The sequence below is a fragment of the Elephantulus edwardii genome, unplaced genomic scaffold (assembly GCF_000299155.1).
Source record: "Elephantulus edwardii isolate Elephantulus edwardi_28Jun2011 unplaced genomic scaffold, EleEdw1.0 scaffold00050, whole genome shotgun sequence".
Lineage (NCBI taxonomy): Eukaryota > Metazoa > Chordata > Mammalia > Macroscelidea > Macroscelididae > Elephantulus > Elephantulus edwardii.
Window position 1 is genome coordinate 15,554,323 of NW_006399800.1, and position 20,503 is coordinate 15,574,825.

The 20,503-nt window shown below is 39.8% G+C and overlaps 1 protein-coding gene across 1 annotated transcript in view; it reads right to left on the minus strand.

The window, feature by feature from the left end:
* Nucleotides 1–20,503, minus strand: part of CAMK4 (calcium/calmodulin-dependent protein kinase IV) — a 377,548-nt gene that overhangs the window by 15,963 nt on the left and 341,082 nt on the right. The gene's annotated exons all lie outside the window — the stretch shown is intronic.

The following is a 20,503-nucleotide window of genomic DNA, read 5'->3' on the forward strand; positions in this document are numbered from 1 at the left end:
ACCTTTCTTCTGTGGAGCAGCCGATGGAAGCCAACTGTGTGATTCCTTGCCATTAAGCCATCAGAGCTCACATGGTATTGTACAAATCATACAGACAACAGATCTGCTGAGAAAAGACTCCTGATCCCAAATGGAGTTTTATATATAGAAAACATGAAGAAATGAAAGGAGAAAGCTTCTTAGCACCATAAGGCACCATGGTGCTCCGTGGGATCTAGAGCAAAATGGAGAAGGGGTCATCTGTAAGCATACTTCTTATTACACAGAGAAAGGACCAGGCAGAGAGTGGGAAAGGCTGACATGTCTCTTGAGCTGGGAGGTTGCATCAGGAGTCAGGGAGGCCCTAGCACACGCACCAGTACTGAGCATCACATGAGGCTCCCCAAAGATCAGATGACCCCAGTCAGCTTGGGGGTTATGAAAAAAATGGGGGTTTTCTGGGCATAATCAGGGATCCACATGAGCCATGTCCTCTGTCGTGAAAAGCAAGGATTTCTCGGCCATGAATTGGCCCTACAGATGTTATTAGCAGGATCTTTCATGCTTCTATTATACAACAAGGATTAGGGGCATTGTTTGTTTGCTTCACTTAAGATAAAGGAAAATGAGGGATCCACTATTGATGGAAAAACCAGATCAAATTTTCAGTATGGCCTGGCCTTTTGGATAAGGTACTATAAGGCCTATATAAAAGTACTGTAGGTGCTGGCACAGCCCCTTAAAAAGAAGCAGGTTAGTGACACAGCTGAGAGTTCCTTGAGGGAGAGAAGGCTTGAGGGGATCACATGTCTCCCCTCGCTGTGGAAGAGTATCCACGCAGGCTGGAAATGCCCTATCTGGTATGATTATCAAAATAATCTCTGAAAGAGGACTCTGGAAGCTCAACAGGGCCTTTCAGGACTTTGGATTTCAAGATGAGATTTCCCGTAGGAAGCCTGCCAGAAAATCCCTTACCCTTCTCCTCTTCTAATAAGGACTCTTTCATCCCCACAGAATTTGTGTTACATAAAAATACAGAACATAAAGAGCCTGTAGTGTGAAAGGAGTATGGGCATTCTGGTACACTGACCAGTAATTTAGCAAGATTCAAGATATACCCTTTAAGGAGCTGTAGCTGCAGCCAAAAAGAGTTTGCTTATTACAGGTAAATTGTTCTTAGAAAAAAAAATCTTCCTCTGAAGATGTAATTAATAAAATTAAGAAAACTATATGCATTTGATGCTAACACTATTCACTTCTGGCACGTTAACTTTCATTTCCTAGGGCAATGTATATCCTCCAGAAGGTGCTTTTGACCCCCAACAATAAACTCTACCCCCTAATTCTTTGTTCACGGTGCAAAGGGAAGACAGGTTACTCCGCTGCCTGTCTTTGTTATGGGAACTGTTTTAGCAGGGGAGCTGGGTGATGCATACTTCTTTCCCACTCAGCATCAGAGATTCAAATCTGGTCTGAAGTGCTATCCAGTCTCAAGCGCATCCAGACATAAACACAGACATATGTGGGGGGAAAGTCTTTTACCTTTTCAAAGTCTTGGTTTCCACTTTTCAGTAGGGAGTTAGACCCGTTGAGTCTCAAATTTACTTTGACTCTTAACCAGCTGCCTACCTCCAATATTTGTCATTGCTGTTAAGCTGGAACTGACTCATCTGACCCTCTGGCTCGTTTTCTGAAACTATAAATCACACAAAAGCAGACTGTCCATCTTTCTCTTGGGGAGCAGCTGATGAATTTCAGTTAGCACAGGGGTACAGCATTTGGATTAGCAGTGTAACTCCTTACTGACTACACCATCACAGTTCATTTCTTCTGCTATTAATACAGATATACAACTCCACCACCAGTTGCTGTGGATCAGATTTTGGCACATGAGCCTTTGTTGAACTGGGTCCGATAGGGTTTTCAAAGTCTGATTTTATTTATTTCTTTTTAATTAGATGATCAGATCCTTTTTTTCTGCAGTGCCTTCCAGTCAGTGAAGAGCTCTAGCGCACTGCGGTTAAGGCTTCTAACCAAATAGTTAGTGGTTTAGTGGTGTGAACACACTTGCCACTTCACAGAAGAGATATGTGGCAGTCTGCTCCCATACTGATCTACTCTCTCTGCTGCCAAGTTGGTTCTAACCCTCCACAGGGTTTCTGAGGTTGAAAACTGCAATGATAGGATATTGCCCATCTTTCTTCTGAGGAGCCGCTACGGGATTTGAGCTGCCAGAGACATAGCCTTTTGGTTAGCAGTGCAACATTCTGTGGATTAGACCACAAGAGCTCCCCACAGCCTCAGACACCCTTATGAGGCAGTTCTACTCTGCCCTTTAGGGTTGCTATGCGTTAGAACAGACTGTGTGATTTTGAGTTAAGCTTTGGCAACACACGAAGTGAGGTTATCTGTTTACACAATCCAGTGCAGAGATGTTGGTAGGTGTAGCTGAACTGACTCCAACTCCTAGCAACTCTATGTATAATAGATAGAAACGTGCCCAAACCTGTGTCTTTCTCATTATCTGATGTGTTTAAGGTCATGCTAAGTTACTGGTAAATAGAGAAGAACCTGTAGAACTCCCTGTGTTTCCCATTCCTCTTGCTGAAGCTACCACTTATGGGCTGCCTTACATGAACTTTGTTGTACAGGTGACATGAACCTTTCCACATTATGCTGTTCAGAGACTCACTCACCCAGGCAAATTTAGGCAGTTCCATAACTCACAGCACACAAGCCACAAATGAGGTCAATATCATGGAATACCATTCTCTTCTGATCCACTTTTGGGATTTTTTTACCTGACATATGCCACACCAACTCCAAGGGAGTATGTGTGACAAAATCACCCAATTGAGGCGAAAACTTCAAGGAAGTCAGCCTCTCGGAACGTGTGCTTTCTCCATGATTGTTCTTGGCCTTTCTGTAATTTCTCTTCTATTGTCTCTTTGTGTTTTCTATGTGGGACAGGGAAAAAAGGCTGTGTTCTTTACACAAAGTGTTCCTACTAAAAGTTTGTTAGATGTCCCCAGAAAGAACTAAATGGAGGTGATGACTTTGATACGCAAACATTACCTCCGGTTCTTTTAGCATTATTAAAACTTCTCAAGAACAATATGATTTTAAGGGAATTCATGGATGCATTATAACAAAAAGAATTAATGGTGGAAATCCTAGAGATGACCACTCCAGAGACTCCTAGATTTCTAAGGCTTATAAGAACTCCTTCAAAGGAAAAACCCAAACCCTTGCCCCCACCATGAGAACACCAGGTGGAAGAATTGTTTATCTGTTAGGTAATGGTTGTTTGTGGCAGCCCCCTATTGGGAGAGGCCCTTACAGAATTCCAGAGCCTACAGATAAATCTCTTCCATATACTGGAAAATATGATGAATTTAATGCAAAACACCCTGATGGTTTTTGGGATATGTTTTTCAAAAGGTTTGAAAGTGACCAGAGGGAAGATGTTATGAAAGGTATAAGTGGTAAAATAAATCATGAAACATGAGATTGGAATGATGAATTTAGGCGATATTATGACCCAAAACATCTTTTTTATAAAACAAAACCCCCTTATTGAGATAGTGATCACCCCTGCAATAATGGAAAGTGTAAAAGTGTTGTCTTTTGAATGGAAATAAATAATATTGAAATTTAGCTAAAAACGTAAAATGTATCAGCTTAAATTTAAGATGTAACTTTTTTACTTTGTAACTTTGCTACCACACAAGTTGAAAAACAGGTTTAAAAAGAAAATGTTTAAGCGAAAAGCCATTGTCTACCAGGCTCTCCAATTACCAAGGAACCATGACCATTAAGAATAGCCTTTCATGCTCTCCAAGGAACCATGATCATAAAAAATAGCTGTGTGTAAAAAAATAATGTAAACTTTATTCTTATTCTTGTTGTTTTTCTGGCTGTTGATTAAGCCTCTAATTGTAAAAATGGAATATAAAAGTATCGTGTAAAATGTAATAAGGGGAAAAGGAAAAGGAAAAGCAGGGAAGAAAGAAGAAGGGGAATTAGAGTGACTCAGAATTAAAATCATCAAGATCACTTGACTGTTTGTCTTGTGTTCTTTCATTGTCCCTTCGCCGAACTTCTACCCACCTTCGTGTTCCCTCTTCGAGACCCTAGACCTCAGGCTTATAATCCCCTCCCGACTGGAGCAGCCCGCGGCAGACATAGCAATATTTGACCTCATTTCTCAGCAATTCATGTACAGTTTGCTACCCCAGAGACAATGTATCCCCCTCTACTGTATGACGCTGCAGTGTGAGTAAACTTTGGAGTGGAAAAATTCAATTTTCCACAATCAGATTAACTGAAACAAAGGGGTTTATAGGATGCCCTTTAAAGTGCTACAGTATTTGCCAAAAGTTGGCATTTTTTAGCTTTTATCTTAGCCCCTACTGGTCTCCAACTACCTTAACTGCAGACACATGGTCTTGAAAATCATCAACAGATGTAGGATTAGGATAATAGAAAGAGTGCTTCCCACATTGAGGAGCTAGATTTGTTGTGAGCAAGAGGGAGACTGAAGCAACACCCTGTGAGAGTGAAAGCCTGGTTTTGAGACCTTGGTAATGGTGGTGGAGCAATGTGGCATTGCTGTGGAGAAACCATGATAAGGTGTAATCAGAGGAACCATGATGTAAAAGCCACTGTTAAGATTTTGCTGTACTTGCCAGATGCTTAAAGGAGAAGCTGACTTATAACTGCTCTAGGGCAAAGCTTGCTGGATGATTAGGAAGTACGCTACTGAACTGAAATCAGAGTCTGGACTAACTGAAGAATAGTTCTTCGGGAATGTTGGGCTAAACCCGGACTTGTATGGAGTGACAATCTTTGCCTTTTCCACTCTCCAACTTAATCCCCTAATAAACTCCTCTCTCAGTATCAGAACTGTGAATCTATGAGTCAACAATATAAATGAACCTCTTGCTGCTGGTATGGCTTTAGCTGCACCATGGGGCTGGGTTACAGGCTCTTCACCTGCTTTCTGTTCTGGGGCTGTGAGAGCCTGTCTTATTCTCACTCCCTCTGGCCCTTTCAGAGAGATGGTCACAGTCCTGTGCCACCTTGTCCCATTTTCTATTTTTTAGGCAAGTGCATTAATATAGCTCTGGTGGTAATGCTGACTCATAGATGTTGTTCTGGCAGCTCTGAGGTAAAAAGATGTGTAATCTCCTCTTGTGTGATTTACAGACCCTGAGAACCCACTGGAGGGTTATCTATGATTTTGTTCTGACCTGACAGCAATGAATAGTTGAACTGTGTTTATATATGGAAGGCCTGGTGGTGCAGCAAGGCTGGACCACCACTGAAACAAAAGGTATTATCATGACAGATGGAGAAAAGGTGTCAAAAATTTCATTTTACTTGGATCCACAATCAACATCCATGATGGCAACAGTCAAGAGATCAAAAGACTGGTTGCGTTGGAAAATTTTCTCTCAAATACCTCTCCAAAGTGCTGAGGAACAATGATGTCATTTTAATGACTAATCCAAGCCATGGTATTTTCAGTTGGTTTCTATGTAACTGAAAGTTGAATAATGAATAAAGATGACTTCAGAAGAGTATTGTCATTGTTGTGTGTTGTCAAGTTGGATCAAACTCATAGCTGACCCTCCAGTGAGCTTTCAGAGGCAGTGAACAGCATGGGAGTAGACTGCTCATCCTTCTCCTGGGGAGTTGCTGGGGTATTCAGCAGCTGGTCTTTGAGACTGCAGTGTAGCTTCTTAGTCCTAGCCCACCAGAGCTCCCTGAGCGAACATGGTTCAAATCCCCAGCTTCTCAGCAACCTATCCTCTGTGATTTACTGACTCTTAAAACCTGCTAGAGTGTCAGCTGTAGGCTGACTGTGACTCGATAGTACATAATGACAATAATATAACAAGAAGAAGAATAGATGCCTTTGAATTGTGGTGTCAGAGCTGAGGACTGAATATCCCCTAAAAATATGTCAAAAGAATAAACAAGTCTGTCTTGTAGAAAGTTCAACCAGGGTGCTCTTCAGAGGCAAAGATGGTGAAATTTCATCTCATGATACTTTAAAAATGTTATCAAGAGGAGCCAGTCCTTGGGAAAAGATATTCTGGGGAAGTTGAAGGGTCTGGAGAAGAGAGGAAGACCATCAACAAAATGAATTGAAATAGTGACTGTAACACAGGCTGAAGCATGTGGGAGGTTGTGAGGATGGTGCAGGATAGGACAGTGCTCCAATCTGTTCACAGGTCACTATGAATCGTAGTCAATTTGATGGCGTCTAACAACAACAACTGATGCCATAATCTGTAGGTAGTTGCCCTGCTAGCCCAAAGGCAACGCCTCTTTAGTGGTCCCAATGCACTTGTGGCTTCTGAAGAGAAAGATGGGAAATCTCTTCCTGCAATTTACAGCCCCTTGTAAGCACTCTGGAAGGTCAGCTATGAGCCAATTCATACTCGGCAGCAGTGGGTGAATACAGGGGAGCTTTTGTGACTTAGTCTAAGAATTGTAGCTAAGACTAAGAAATAAAACTAGACTGAGAATTGTGCTGTTAATCTAAAACCTGCACTTATCTGGCATCTGAATCTACCAGTTCACTAAGGGAGAAGATACACATTCTCCTCCCATGGACGCCACACTGGAGGGTCAGCTATATGTCAGAATCAACTCAAGAGCAATAAGTGAGTCAATATAGCCTCGACCTTCTGCACAAGAAGGAGAACACATCCGTAATTTATTTTAATCCTTCCTGAGAGTCAAAAGCCTTTCCAGGAAAAAACCAATCAGGCTCAGGCACTCTAAGTGCCTCAAAATTTCCAAAGTATCAGATGTCCTTGCAGGTGCTTCTGCTAATTTGTGATCTCTTAAGAGTAAAAGATATTTGATTACTTCCAATTTAGCTCAAGAAGAGACAGCAACTAGGCTTCCTTTTAATTCTCTAAGCACTCCCCACAGTCCTTCATATGTTTTCTCTTGTCATTCTGAAAGCAAGCCAATAAAAGAAGGAAGAGGGGGAGAGGAAATAATTTTGACATGGAATACAGCTTTAAAAACATTAAGAATTTTATACAAATTCTTATTGTTGAGAAATGTCATAATTAGCAGATTTAAAACAGAAACCTATGTGTGTGTGTGTGTGTGTGTATATATATATATATATATATATGAATATATATGAACATGTACATGCAAAAATCTGTTTTTATTCTTTTTGATGTTATATATTCAGCTTTGACTCATGGAAACAATGTATGCCACAGAATAAAACACTGACTGCTCTTGGGGAAAACAACAACAACAATAACAACAAAACAAAAAAAAAACCCCAACCTCCCCCCGACCCCCACATTTACAAAGAATGAGGACGACATTTTCTGATTATTCAGTAATTGTTTATTCATTTTCCGGCTGTCTTCTAAGTGGATCCAAGTTTTCTACCACATCTCACCCTCTGATCCATGTTATTGCTCATTAGTTACTAAATACCATGGTATCTCATACTTTAGTCTCTAATACAAAATCAGTTTGGTAAATAGATTCGCAATTGCCAAGATCTCAGACTCAGGAATTTAGTGAAATATAAAAAAAATAACTCCATTAATTTAATTGAATATTTAAAAAAAAAAACTCTAGGAATTACTGAGTGTTGATTTTTTATAGGGCAATTACATTATTAAAATATTTAGAGATTTGGATGAATTTGGCATTCTCAAATTCAATTATTTTAACTAGATCATGAAATGTTGCTACCATGAACAACATCGAGTTGTGTGACCTTTTGGAAGCAGGTCAACAAGTCTCTCTCCCAAGCTGCTTGATAGGTAGGTCTCAAGTGCGTAATGACTTCCCATTCAGGGGTTTACCCAAAAAGAGAGAGGAAGGTGAATGAAATCAGTGGGATTAAGTACTTGCTGTATAATAATAGCTAACTGTGCTAGGTTGTTGCTGTTAGGTGTCCTTGAGAAATGACTCATAGCGACTCTAGGGACAAAAGATCTAAACTGTCCCATCCTGTGCCAGTCTCACAATCCCTGACACCCTCAAGCCCACTGCTGCAGTCACTATTATCAGTCCACCTTGTTGAATGCTTTCCTCTTCTTCACTGTCCCTGCACCTTTTCAAGCATGCTGTCCGTCTCCAAGGAACAGCTTCTCCTAGCAGCATTCCCAATGTATGTTAGATGAAGCTTCATCATCTCTGCCTCCAAAGAGCACTCTGCTTTTTTATCCATGTGATAGTCAGCACTCTTTAATACCATGGTTCAAAGGCATCAACTCTCCTTCTATCATCACTAGTCATAGTCCAGTTCTTTGATGATTAGCAAGTAATTGCATAGGCCATGGCCTGTGTCAGGTGCACTTAGTCTCCAGACTGACATCATTGCTCTTCAGTATAGGTTTTGCATAAGCACAATTAGGTGTTCTGGGATTCCCATTCTTCTCCAGATTAGCCACAGTTTGTCGTAATCCATATATCAAATGCCTCTGCATAGACAATGAAACACAGACATTGCTTTGATACTCTCTGCTTTCAGCCAAGATCCATCTGACAGTGGTTATGATGTTCTTAAGTGCCACTGCCTCTTCTAAATTCAGCTTGAAAACAAGATTGTATTACAACAACAATAATAACATGAATTCATAATTTGTGTCTTGTAATATATAGCATATTATGTCCAAAAGAAATAGTTTGTGTGATTACATTTTAAAATTAGGCTCATAGGAGTCTAGAGAATCATGAGCACTGAGAAAAACCTAATATACCCAGCCTCTTCCAGGTGTGCTGAGAAATGGTAGAAATGCACCCAATTGGTGAGTGCCATACATGGGCCTGCCTACGGACTGAATCCCAGTAGCCTCCAGAGGCCTCAGAAATCACAATAAACAAAGTGATACTGTCATGCATGTCTATATATTTCAAATATATTCGAGCAAGCCTAAGCATGAGGGAGAATTTGAAATTATTCAAATAAGGGTGAATACACATTTTGTCCATAGTCAGCAGTGGCAGTGAGTAAAATAATTCCGTTAGAGAAAAAATTTGTAAATCAAGTAAAATGAGGCAAAGAGGGGTGGAAAGTATGTTAGAGTGGATGCCAACGAGATAAGGAAAGCAGAAACTCATGCTAAAGGCCTATAAAAAGAAAAAGTTAAGCAAAGTAGCTAAGACCTCAGGAAACTTGTGTCAAAGGCTGATAAAAGGCAGATGAAGTGGTTAAGTCCAGACTCAACCCGATTAAAACCAGGGAACAAATAGCATTGTCTTATAAGGAGGACTTCAGTGCCTCAAAGTCCTCACATGACAGGAAAGCTTGTCCCTCAAAGAAACCTAATTCGTATTTTTAGTGAGCAAGAGGCTCATCATGGAACCAGTGATATCAGGAACAATGGATTGGAGTAAGAACTTCCCATCCAATTTTGAACTTCTTGTGACATCTTCCCATTGGCTCAGATAAATAAGTAACCCAGATAAATAAGTAAAATAAGTAACTCAGATAAATAAGTAAAACCTTATTGGCTCAACTTTCTTTCTACCCTTTCCTTTCCACAAGGAGTGGAATGTTCCTTTCTCTGGAATGTATCTTGGCTAATAAACTGCCTCCACTTTCACCTTTGATCTTGTCTCCTCCCCTTTCCTCTTGGCAAGCTGAAGTCCTATTGAGTACACATCTATAACATGCTCAGCTTAAATTGAGGCTACTGCTGGAACACTTGTCAAAGGTTCTTTTTAGGGCCACTGAAACTGCTGTACATTGTGGTACTTCTGTAGCTCGGATGTCGCTCTGCTAGTCTCTCTCATCCAGTTTAAGTCTTTTGGCAGATGAGAAAGACTGAAGCCAGGGCATCAGCCCCATGATAATCCATCACGGTTTTTGGAAGAAGAAATAGAAAGAGGAAGAAAATGATGGCAAGTGTCTTCTCAGGACACTTTTAGAGAGATGTGGGTGGATGGCCAGCTTGAGAGTAGGTTGTCTGGAAACCAGATAGTGGGGAACTAAAAAGTGGATTGTTGATTCAACTAGGTCAGAGCTTTCCAGCAGCCCATGTGGCATATCACATGAGGAAAATCAGAAAGGTGTCCTGAAATACAGGCCTCCTTCAGTCCTGGGTCAGCATGGTGGAGACCAGGGTAGCTGGGTTTAGGGGCTGGCAGGAGTTCCTGTGCCTACAGAAATATTTAACAAGGTTGTCTCTAGCTGAAGGTGTCTCTTATTTTGGCCCTGAATACCACAATGTACTTGGAATACCATCAAGTCTTTGGAAAAGGGTGAAGAATGAGGAGGCTTCTGAAGCCTCTGTCACTATGCTTATGTCTGACGGCGACACAGCGCACACACGCATCTAACTGAGAAGGGTGTTTCAAGACAATCTACAAGCTTTTTGTCCTAGCATACCTTTTCCATTCCTTAGGGCTCCACATAGTTTCAACACTGTGACTATCAGTCAATCTAACTTCTACTTAATGTTTTTCAGTTATCATACAAATTGTGTGACATTTTTCTTCATATAAATCTTACAAATGGTTGTAGGAAGATTGTCTGTTTATTTTCCTCAGCTTATTACCTTTTTAAAAAAAAATCCATTTAACAGACAGAAAAACAAATATTTGGGAACACCTAGTGCTTTCAAGAAGAGGTGAAATATAAACACAACTTATTTTTATTACCCTGTGAACACTTTACTTTTATAAAATTCACTTTTCCATGATTCCAATCCTTCCTATCTTGAGGTAATTGTCATTTCCTGCAAATCTGAGTCACACTGTGCCTCCCAGTAACTTCAAAGTTGTGATACATGCTGGCCCAGGAATGGTAAAGAAGAATTCACAGTTGAAAAGATGTCTGTAGGAATCCATGGACTGAGTAGGGTATGAACAAGTAGCAAAGGAGAAGATTCCCAGTAAGATGAAGAGTGGACAGTTTCAAGGAGATCACTGCAACAACAGGCTTATTTATTATAAACAGCAAACATTAGGAAGATGTCACAGGACTCTACAAGGTAGCATTTTCTTGCTGGGCTGCTATGAGCAGAGCCAACTATACCTAACAACAACCACCACCACCACCACCACCACCACCACCACCAAACCAACAACATTCTAATAATACCTAAATCTTTTAATCTGTATAAACTTAAATGTAAGTTAAACTTAGATGTAAACTTAAAGTAGTGACAGAATTTAAACTTTGATTTATGTATGTATGCTTCAGTATGGTAAACACTTTGCTTTTCTGCAGAAGAACAGTAAAAGTTCTTACTAATTATTATCAGTAATAATTCATCTGAAACATCTTATTTTTATTTTATACATATCCTCTCTTCAATAGCATCCTAAAATGGGAACATTTTTGTGGGAGTTTAGGGCCAAAATAATACATCTTGAGCAAGTCTTCTTCCCACTTGCCATCAATCACCTCTTCCTTTTGACCTCTTTTCCTCCCATCATCCCACCCTCACATATGTAATAATAGAGCTGAAACCTCCCAGCACAGTGAATTCTCTGGCATAATGGGTTCTGTTCTGGGAGCAGTCTTTTACAGCTACACAGACGTGGGCACAGAAAATGGTTTATGGTGTGGAGGCTCAGAAGTTAAGGATTACCATTACATTAAGAGTCTCTTTAAGGGCAAATAGACAATGAGAAGTAATGTTGGTGATGATCTCTTTAGACTCAATTATTACCAGTCATCTAAGCTGAAAATGGTAGTTAATGGACCTTAAATTAAGTTGGTGCTATAACCCTCAACTTAGTTTGCATATACAGACAACTTCTGTGATTTTTTTGAAATGCTATAACGCAGAGTGGAGTGGAGATCTTATCCTGGAATCTATGTCTATGGAAAGAACAACAAAGTAACAAAAAATACATTGCTTTGGGCAAACCTGCTGCAAAAAGACCACTTTTGTATGTTAACATTAGCAAAGATATCACTTTGTGAAATAGTGTGCCTGGCCCACGGTATGGGTATTTTTAACAGCCTCATATGCATTTGTAAGCTGGACAATGGATAAGTAAGCACAAATATTAATATATTTGGAATTACAGCGCTGGTGAAGAATACTGAATATACAATGAAATGCCAGAATAACAACTCTGTGTTGGAAGAATTACTGCCAGAATACTCCTTGGAAGCAAGGAAGAAAGACCACACATATTTTGGACATGTTTTCAGGAGGGATAAGTCTCTGGAGAATAATATTACCATTGGTAAAGGTACAGCATCAGCAAAAAAGGGGAAGACTCTCAATGTGACTGATGACACAGTGGGCCTGTAACAATGGGCTGAAACCTAATAACAACTGTGAAGATGTAATAGGACCAGGTAGTATGTTCTTCTGTGCTACATGGGATTGTTATGGGTTAGAACTGCCTTGACAGCACTTGACAACAAACAACAAGACTGAAAAAAAGTAAAAACCCCTTCTTTTTGAAAGGAAAATGGTGGCTTTGATTATTTATTCATTCTTGAATAAAATTATTCTTTACTCTGGACAATTACCAGAGTAATTTGAGAGTTTTATCATTTCACTTTACTTATTAACACCTTTAAAAGTGAACAAGACAGCTCTGGTGGTGTAGTGTGTAGGGGGTTGCATATGTAACCCCTCTGACAGTTCTAATCTAATACTCTAAAGATGGATAATCTCTTCCCTTACTATTTATAGTCACAAAAACGCATCGGAGAGTCAGCCACGAGTCAGTTCTGAAGATCTGATGGCAAATAAACAAGTGAAAAGTAAACATAAGCCTAAGGCCACTTATGAAGCTATCCTGAAAGTTTTTATTTTAGGTTTGTAGGCTTTTGTAATATTTTGTTATTGGTGTGTTACGGAAAACACAGGGGTTTTTTTCTTTGTTTCTTTTTCTTTTTTTTTTTTTACCAAAAGTTAAACAGAATTCTCTTTTGATTTACTTCACTGTTGAAAATTTGCCTTATGTCCAGGTGTTTTATTATTTTTAAAAGTAGGAGTGTGACAATATCATGGAATTTTCCTTACAAGTCATGAGTTGGTATCACAGTGCTGTGCGATCTTGGAAAAATGTTCATTGTAGAAAATATTTGAAATGATAATATTCCTATCTCATATGTCTGATACTTCTCAGTGAGTTTTTTTTAAAAAAAACTTTTAAAAAACTTTTCATTGGTTTGTACACAAAGTTCATATGCATTGTATTTCACACTATGATTCATTCACATTGTGTTTCATACAATCATTCTCATTCTCATTCATCATGTATTAGAAAATCACTCACCATTGAACTATGCCCACTATTACCATGTTTTTCCAGATCCCCACCAGATCTTTTCCACTTCCTTTATTCCTCCTCCCTCCACCCACCAAACTATATAACCCTATGATTTCCAATGAGTTCTTGAAAGGAACAAATAGAGCAGCAAAGATTAGTGGATGGATGGGGACAGGTAAAGGAATAGGCAAAGTGCAGTGGGGATTTGATGAGATGGGGTGATAAAAGACATTTATCAATGCTGTTTGCTGTTATGCATCACTAAGTCACTTGCAGCTCACAGCAACCCTATGCACAACAGCTCTGAAGCCTGCCCTGTCCTGAGCCATTTCACAGACTCAGACACACCTACCCCCATTGCCCTAGTTACTGTATTAATCCATCTCATATGGGGTCTTCCTCTCCTGTGCTGTCCCTCCATCCTTCCAAACATGATTTCCTTGTCCAAGGACTGGTCCCTCCTGGCCATGCACCCAAAGTAAGTGAGATAGAGCTTCAAAATACCAGCCTCCAAGGAAAAACTTGATTTTGCCTTCTCCAAGACAAACCTATTTGTTTCTTGGTAGTCCATGGTATGTTCAAAACTCTTCTTTAGCACTATAACTCAAAGGCATCAATTCTTCTTCTGTAATCTTTAGTCGTTGTCCAGCCCTCTGAAGCCTAACAAGTAATTGAGAAGACCATGGCCTAGATCAGGCACACCTTAGTCTCTAGACTGACATTGCTGCTTCTCAGTATTCTGGAAAAGTCCCTGACAGCAGATTTACCTAATGCAATTCATCTTTTGATTTCCTGACTTCTGGTGCCAAGGGTGGTTTTTGTGGAGCCAAAACACAATGCACACGAATGATTGCATAAAACATAATATCCATGAATGAAATACAGTATATAATGAGTGTATGAAAAGCAATTTAAAAAAAATCCTACTCATTAAGTACCTTTTTTCTTACTGTTGTTAGGTGTTACTGAATTGGTTTTGACTCAAGGTGACCCCACATATGCAAAGCAGAATGACTCCATTGGGTGTTCAAGTATGTGCCCTTCTGAAAGTAGAACAACAGGCCTGTCTTCCAAAGTGCCTCTGAGTGGTTTGAACCACCATCTTTTGGAAAATACACAAAACCTTAATGACAACAATTCAGAGTTGACTCATAGCTGACCCACCAATGGCTGTAAATCACATGAAAGGAGACAGTCCAGCTTTCTCCATTGAAGATACTGATGGATTTGAACCTCCAAAGATGCCTATCTTTGGGTTGGTTAGCAGTATAACTCTCTATTGATTATACTATCAGAGGCGTTACACATCTTTTTGCAAATACTGTATGCTTAACCATTTGTGTTACCCAATGTCTCTTTTCAGTTCCTGGACACTTGAAAATACGTGCTGGATATGTATATGCGCACACACACACATATCTATGTGTCATTCTGGGGAAGAAAGTAGATTATCCAGCTTTCTTTTTTTAAAATTAATTTTAATGAACATTTACAGAGATTTTGGATTTCCATTCATTCATTGTTGCACTTTTCTCCCAGCCACCCCTCCCCCCTGCCAGTTTGCTCTTCTCTTTGAAAAGTAAAAGAAAAATTCCTTCATTGGTATACAATCCCTCTGTAACCCCCACCCCCTGCCGCCCTGAGTATACTGCTCCCCTCTGCAACCTTCATTCCGGACTCTTATGATAATCATAACACCTCACATAATATATTTCTTTTGAACTGTTCTCTCCCTCATTCATTTCAATGCAGTATACGTAATTACCCAGTTTTTCTCATTCTTACCCCAACCCTGATGTCAGCCCCATTCATTCTATAACAGTGGCACTATGCAGTGTTTGTCCTTTTGTGACTGAGATATTTCACTCAGCATAATGTCCTTGAGGGTCACCCATTGAATAATATTGCATGAGTTCCTTGTTTTTCAATGCAGTATTCCATTGTGTGAATATAGCACAGATTCTTTATCCACTCGTTTTGTTGATGGGCACTTAGTTTGTTTCCAACTCCTTGCTATCCTACTTTCTTAAAACATATGCATTTACCCTATTAAACTTGACAAAATATAAAACTATTACTTACCCCCTTTTTTAGGCCCCTCTGAGCATTGATAGTATACTGACTAAACACCTGGTTTTAAGAAGCTGTGGTGGTGTACTGGTTAAGTGCTTGGTTGCTTAGAGAAATGTTGGCAGTCAAAACCCACCACAGGGAAAATATACGGCAATATCCATAAAGAAACCTTGGAAACCCAATGGAACAGTCATACTCTGTCCTATACGGTAGCTATGAGTTGGAACTGGCTTGACTGCAATGGGCTTTGGTTTAGTTTGATAAAACTTTAAGAAATCTACAGCGTAAGGTTTCTTTTTGGTGATCACTTATGGCTGGAGAGAACTGTATGGCATCTAACAGTAGCATAGTCTCAATGATTATTCAAGTAAATGAGATTTCCCTTGACAAACCTTGTCAGACTATCTTCTCTCTCTGATGAAACAATGTTGTTGGTGTCTTTAAATCAATTCTGTTTCACAGTCATAGTCCCCCCATGTGGCCATACATTTTGTAAACTGGTGTACAAGCTTTCTTTCCAAGGCTTATCTGTCTGGGTTTGAACTTTCAGTTTTTAAGTTGATTGTTCAGCATTTTGTCTATGCATACAATGTAGTTGTTATTAGGTGCCAAAGAATCAGCTCTAACTCACAATGACCCTATATACAACAGATCAAAACATTGCCTAATCCTGTGCCGTTCATGATCTCTGTCATACACTGCTGCAGGCATTGTGTCTATCTATCTTAATGAGAGTCTTTATCTCTTTCACTATTTACTTTTCCAAGAAGTGAAACAATAGCCGTTTACTAACAAACACAATATTATTCAAAATGGGTGTCCCTGGCGGACATTATGCTGAGTGAAATATCTCAATCATAAAAGGAAAAATACTGCATAGCACCACTGTTGTAGAATAGGACTGACATCAGGGTTGGGGTGAGACTGAGGAAAAAGTGGATAAATTATGTACACTGCATTGAGACAGATGAGGGAGAGAACAGCTTAAGAGCAATATAAGATTGGGTATTATGGTCATAACAAGAGTCCAGAATGAAGGCTGCAGAGTGGAGTGTACTTGGCAGGGGCGGGGGGGGGGATTGCATACCAATGAAAGAATATTTCTTCTACTTTTTAAAGAGAAGAGAAAACTGGGGGTGAAGGGTGGGCAGGGAGAAAAATGCAACACTGAATGAATGGAAATCCAAAATCTCTGTAAACGCTCATTAAAATTAATAAAATGAAATTAAAAAAACAAAAACCCAAACACAATGCAATGAACTCAAACACACAAGTGGCATTGACAGATTAAGACACTGAAATTAACTGAAATAGCTTCAACACATTTCTTGATTTATTCAGTCTTATTACTGCAGAGATTGTCTTTCATAGTCTTCACAATTAATTGCTAGGCATCAGAGAGCTGGACAATGAATAAGGGAGACAGAATAAGAATCAATGCCGTTGATTGTAGTGCTGTATAAGAGTCTTAAATATACCATGGGCCACAAAGAAAACAAATAAGTTTGTCTTGGAGAGGGTGAAACCAAGTTTTTCTTTGGAGGCTAGGAGTTTGAAGCTCTGTCTCACCTATTTTGTGCACCTGGCTAGGAAGGGCCAGTCCTTGGAGAAGGACATCGTGTTTGGAAGGGTAGAGGGGACAGCACAGGAGATGAAGACCCCAGATGAGATAGACTGATACAGTGGGAAAGAGGGTAGGTGTATTAGAGTCTGGCTCAGGACAGGGCGGGATTCAGAGCTGTTGTACAAAGGGTCACTACGAATCACAGGCAACTTGAAGACACATAACAACAACAACAACATTTAGGCATTAGTTTTCCCAGAATGAGGCAATTGCAGTCTATTTACTGTGTATATATGGATCAAATAGAGATCTCTGCACATGCAGGGTGCCAAAATAATCAGCCTCCATTCTAGTTTACACAGAAGCACAACACATATTTGCCATTGCAAATGTCTGTATACTAGTCAAATAGGATTACACTAAGGGGCTTATTAGCACACATTTTTATGTATTAATATTTCATCCAAGTTATGCCAATAGAGCGGTCTCAGAAAATAATGAGGCTCTGGCAAACACTGAGAAAAAAAATTCTTAGCAGTGTCTGGATGCTGGAAATAAAAGTAGGGTAAAAATATGAATATATATACTTTGATTAGATAAGATTATTGAAAAATAAGAAAATTGGTACTAGACAGAAATATTCTTTTCTCTAACCCTTACCATATTGGGGTCCCCCTCCCTACTGTAACAACTTGTATTTCTCTTCTGTTATTGGTGTGGGTGGGTTTGAATCATTCAGAGGCATTAAGCCTTAAATATCTAAACCAATTCAGACACTTTGTTACATAAGACTAGACAGTTACATCCAGTTTATTTATTAGGTGCCATGGCCACAGACTGAAGAAGAATTTATGCCTTTGACTTGTGGTCCTGGTGAAGAACACCGACTGCCAAAAGCACAAACAAATTTCTCTTGGATGAAGTGCAGCCAGACTGCTCATTAGAGACAAGAAGGGTAAGACTTTGTGTCATTAACATGAGAGGTCAATCCTTGGAAAAGGATATCAAGCTTGGAAAGGAGGAAAGTCAGCAAAAGAGAGGAAGACTTTTCATGGATTGATACAGTGACTACACCAAGATGCTTACAGACAGTAAAGATTGCAATGTTGGAGTAGGACTGGGTGAGAGTTCCATCGAAGGGTCACTGTGATTCAGAGTTGACCAGATGGCACCCAGTAACAATTAACATGGCTGCATTGATTTTTTTTAAAAAATATCATTTTCCTAGCAATAAGAGATTGAAACTTTTCAATGCTGAACTCTTTGTGGAAAATCTGAGAGCATCCGACATTGATTTCATGGATCTGGACCACAGACTTTAATTTTCTGGCCTCAAGTTTCGTTCTAGACTGGGCACATTTCCCAGGAAATAAAGACAGTTTGCTGAAATACACAGCATCTGTGATTCTTCTTGTGTGAATCACTTATAGGCGAGCCCTCTGTTTTAACAGCCTGGGGTAAAGGCTTTAAGAATGAGACCCAGAAATTTCCTTACATTTTTTTCCCTTTTTTGAGAAATGACAGATGGTATAACAAAAACCTCACTCTCTCAAAATCTTTAATTGAATAAGCCTACAATTAAAGTAAGAAACCACAGCTCGTCTGTCAGTGTCCCCTCCTGTAGGGGCTTGCACATTGCAGTGATGCTGGAAGCTATAACACCAGTATTTCAAATACCAGTGACTCACCCATGGTGGACAGTTTTCAGCAGAACTTCCAGACTAAATCTAAATGGATTGGTAATAAAGAATTGGTAACACATTTCTAAAAAAAAAAAGGCCCAGTGAAAACCTTGTGAATACTGTTGTTGTTATATGCCATTAAGTTGATTACTACTCATAGTAACCTGGCAACCTTCATGAACTCTGCCATGCTCCAAGGCACCGTTACATCACAGAGTCAATCTACCTTACTGAAAGTCTTCTGCTCATTCTCAGACCTTCCACCTTTCCCAGTATGCTGTCTTTTTCTAACCACTGGTTCCTCCATGCCTGAAGTATGTAAGGGAGAAAAAAACGCACTCTCCTTGGAATTGCAGTCTTAAGTATGGATTACATTTTAACACCACGAAAACAAAGGTTTTCACCACAGGACCAATGATCAACTTTATGTTAGATGCAGAAAGAACTGAAACTGTCAATGATTTAATCTTGCTTCAATCACTTGATACCAGCATTTAGGAAATCAGGTGACATTCTGCATTGGACAAATCTGCTGTTCAGAACCTCTTTCAAATGCTGAAGGGCAATAGTGTCGGTTTGAAGACTAAGGTTTTTCTGACTCAGGCCATATCTTCTCAATCACCTACTGTGCATCAGAGAGCTGGGCAATGAATGATGACAGAGGAAGAACTGATGCCTTTGTGTTGTGATGGTGCTGCCAAAGAGTACTGACTATCCCGTGGACTATCAAAGTAGATGTAGATGGCACAACCTTGTTTGATGAAAGTGAGGAGGACTTGAAGCACTTGTTGCAGAAGATCAAGGATTGAAGCCTTTGGCATCTCAATATCAAGAAAACAAAGACTCTCATGATGGATGGAGAAGAGACTGAAACTATCAACAAGTTCATCTTGCTTGGATCCACAGCTAACACCCTCAGTACCAGAAGTCAGGAAATAAAAAGACACATTATACTGGAAAATCTGCAGTTAGTGACTTCTCCAAATAATCGAGGAGTAATGATATCAGTTTGAGAACTAAGGTAGATCTGGTTCAGGCCATAGTCTTTACAATCACTTGCTATACTCTTGAGAAATGGACAGTGAATAAGGATGATGGAAGAAGAATTAATGCTGTTGAGCTACGGTGTTAAAGAAGAGCACTGAATATCCCATGAACAGCCAAAAGAAGAAACATGTATGTCTTGGAGAAAGCAGAGCTGGAATGCTCTTTGGAGGCAAGAATAATGAGGCTTTACCTCACAAACTTTGGGCATGTTGCTAGGAGGGGCTATCCTTTGGAGAAGGACATGATGCTAGAAAGGGTGGAGAGTCGGCAAAGAAAAGGAAGACTCTTGGCCAGGTGGACTGATGTAGTGACTTCCTCAATGGGCTCTAGTGTGTCAGGAATTGTTAAGAATGACACAGGATAGAACAGGGCTTAGATCTTTTGTTCTCAGGGTTGCTATGAGTTATACTCAACTTGAAAGCACTTAACCATCACCACCACCAAAGTAAAAACAGATTTATCTTGGAAATAGTGCAGCAAGAAGGTTTCTTGGAGGCAAAAATGGTGAAGTGCAAAACAACTACGAGATATCATCTCACCCCAGTCAGAATAGCAAAATTTAGCAGAAAAGCAAGCAACAAATGCTGGTGAGGTTGTGAAGAAACTGGAAGCCTTATTCACTGTTGGTGGGAATGTAAAATGGTGCAACCCCTGTGGAAGGCAGTGTGGCGCTTTCTCAAAAAGTTGCAAATAGAGATACCATTTGACCCAGCAATTCCACTACTGGGTATATACCCCAAAGCGAACATAACTGACATCCAACAGATATGTGCACACCCATGTTTATTGCAGCTCTGTTCACAATAGCAAGGAGTTGGAAACAACCCAGGTGCCCATCAACAAATGAATGGATAGAGAAGATGTGGTATATTCACACAATGGAATACTATGCTGCATTGAAAAACAAGGAACTCAT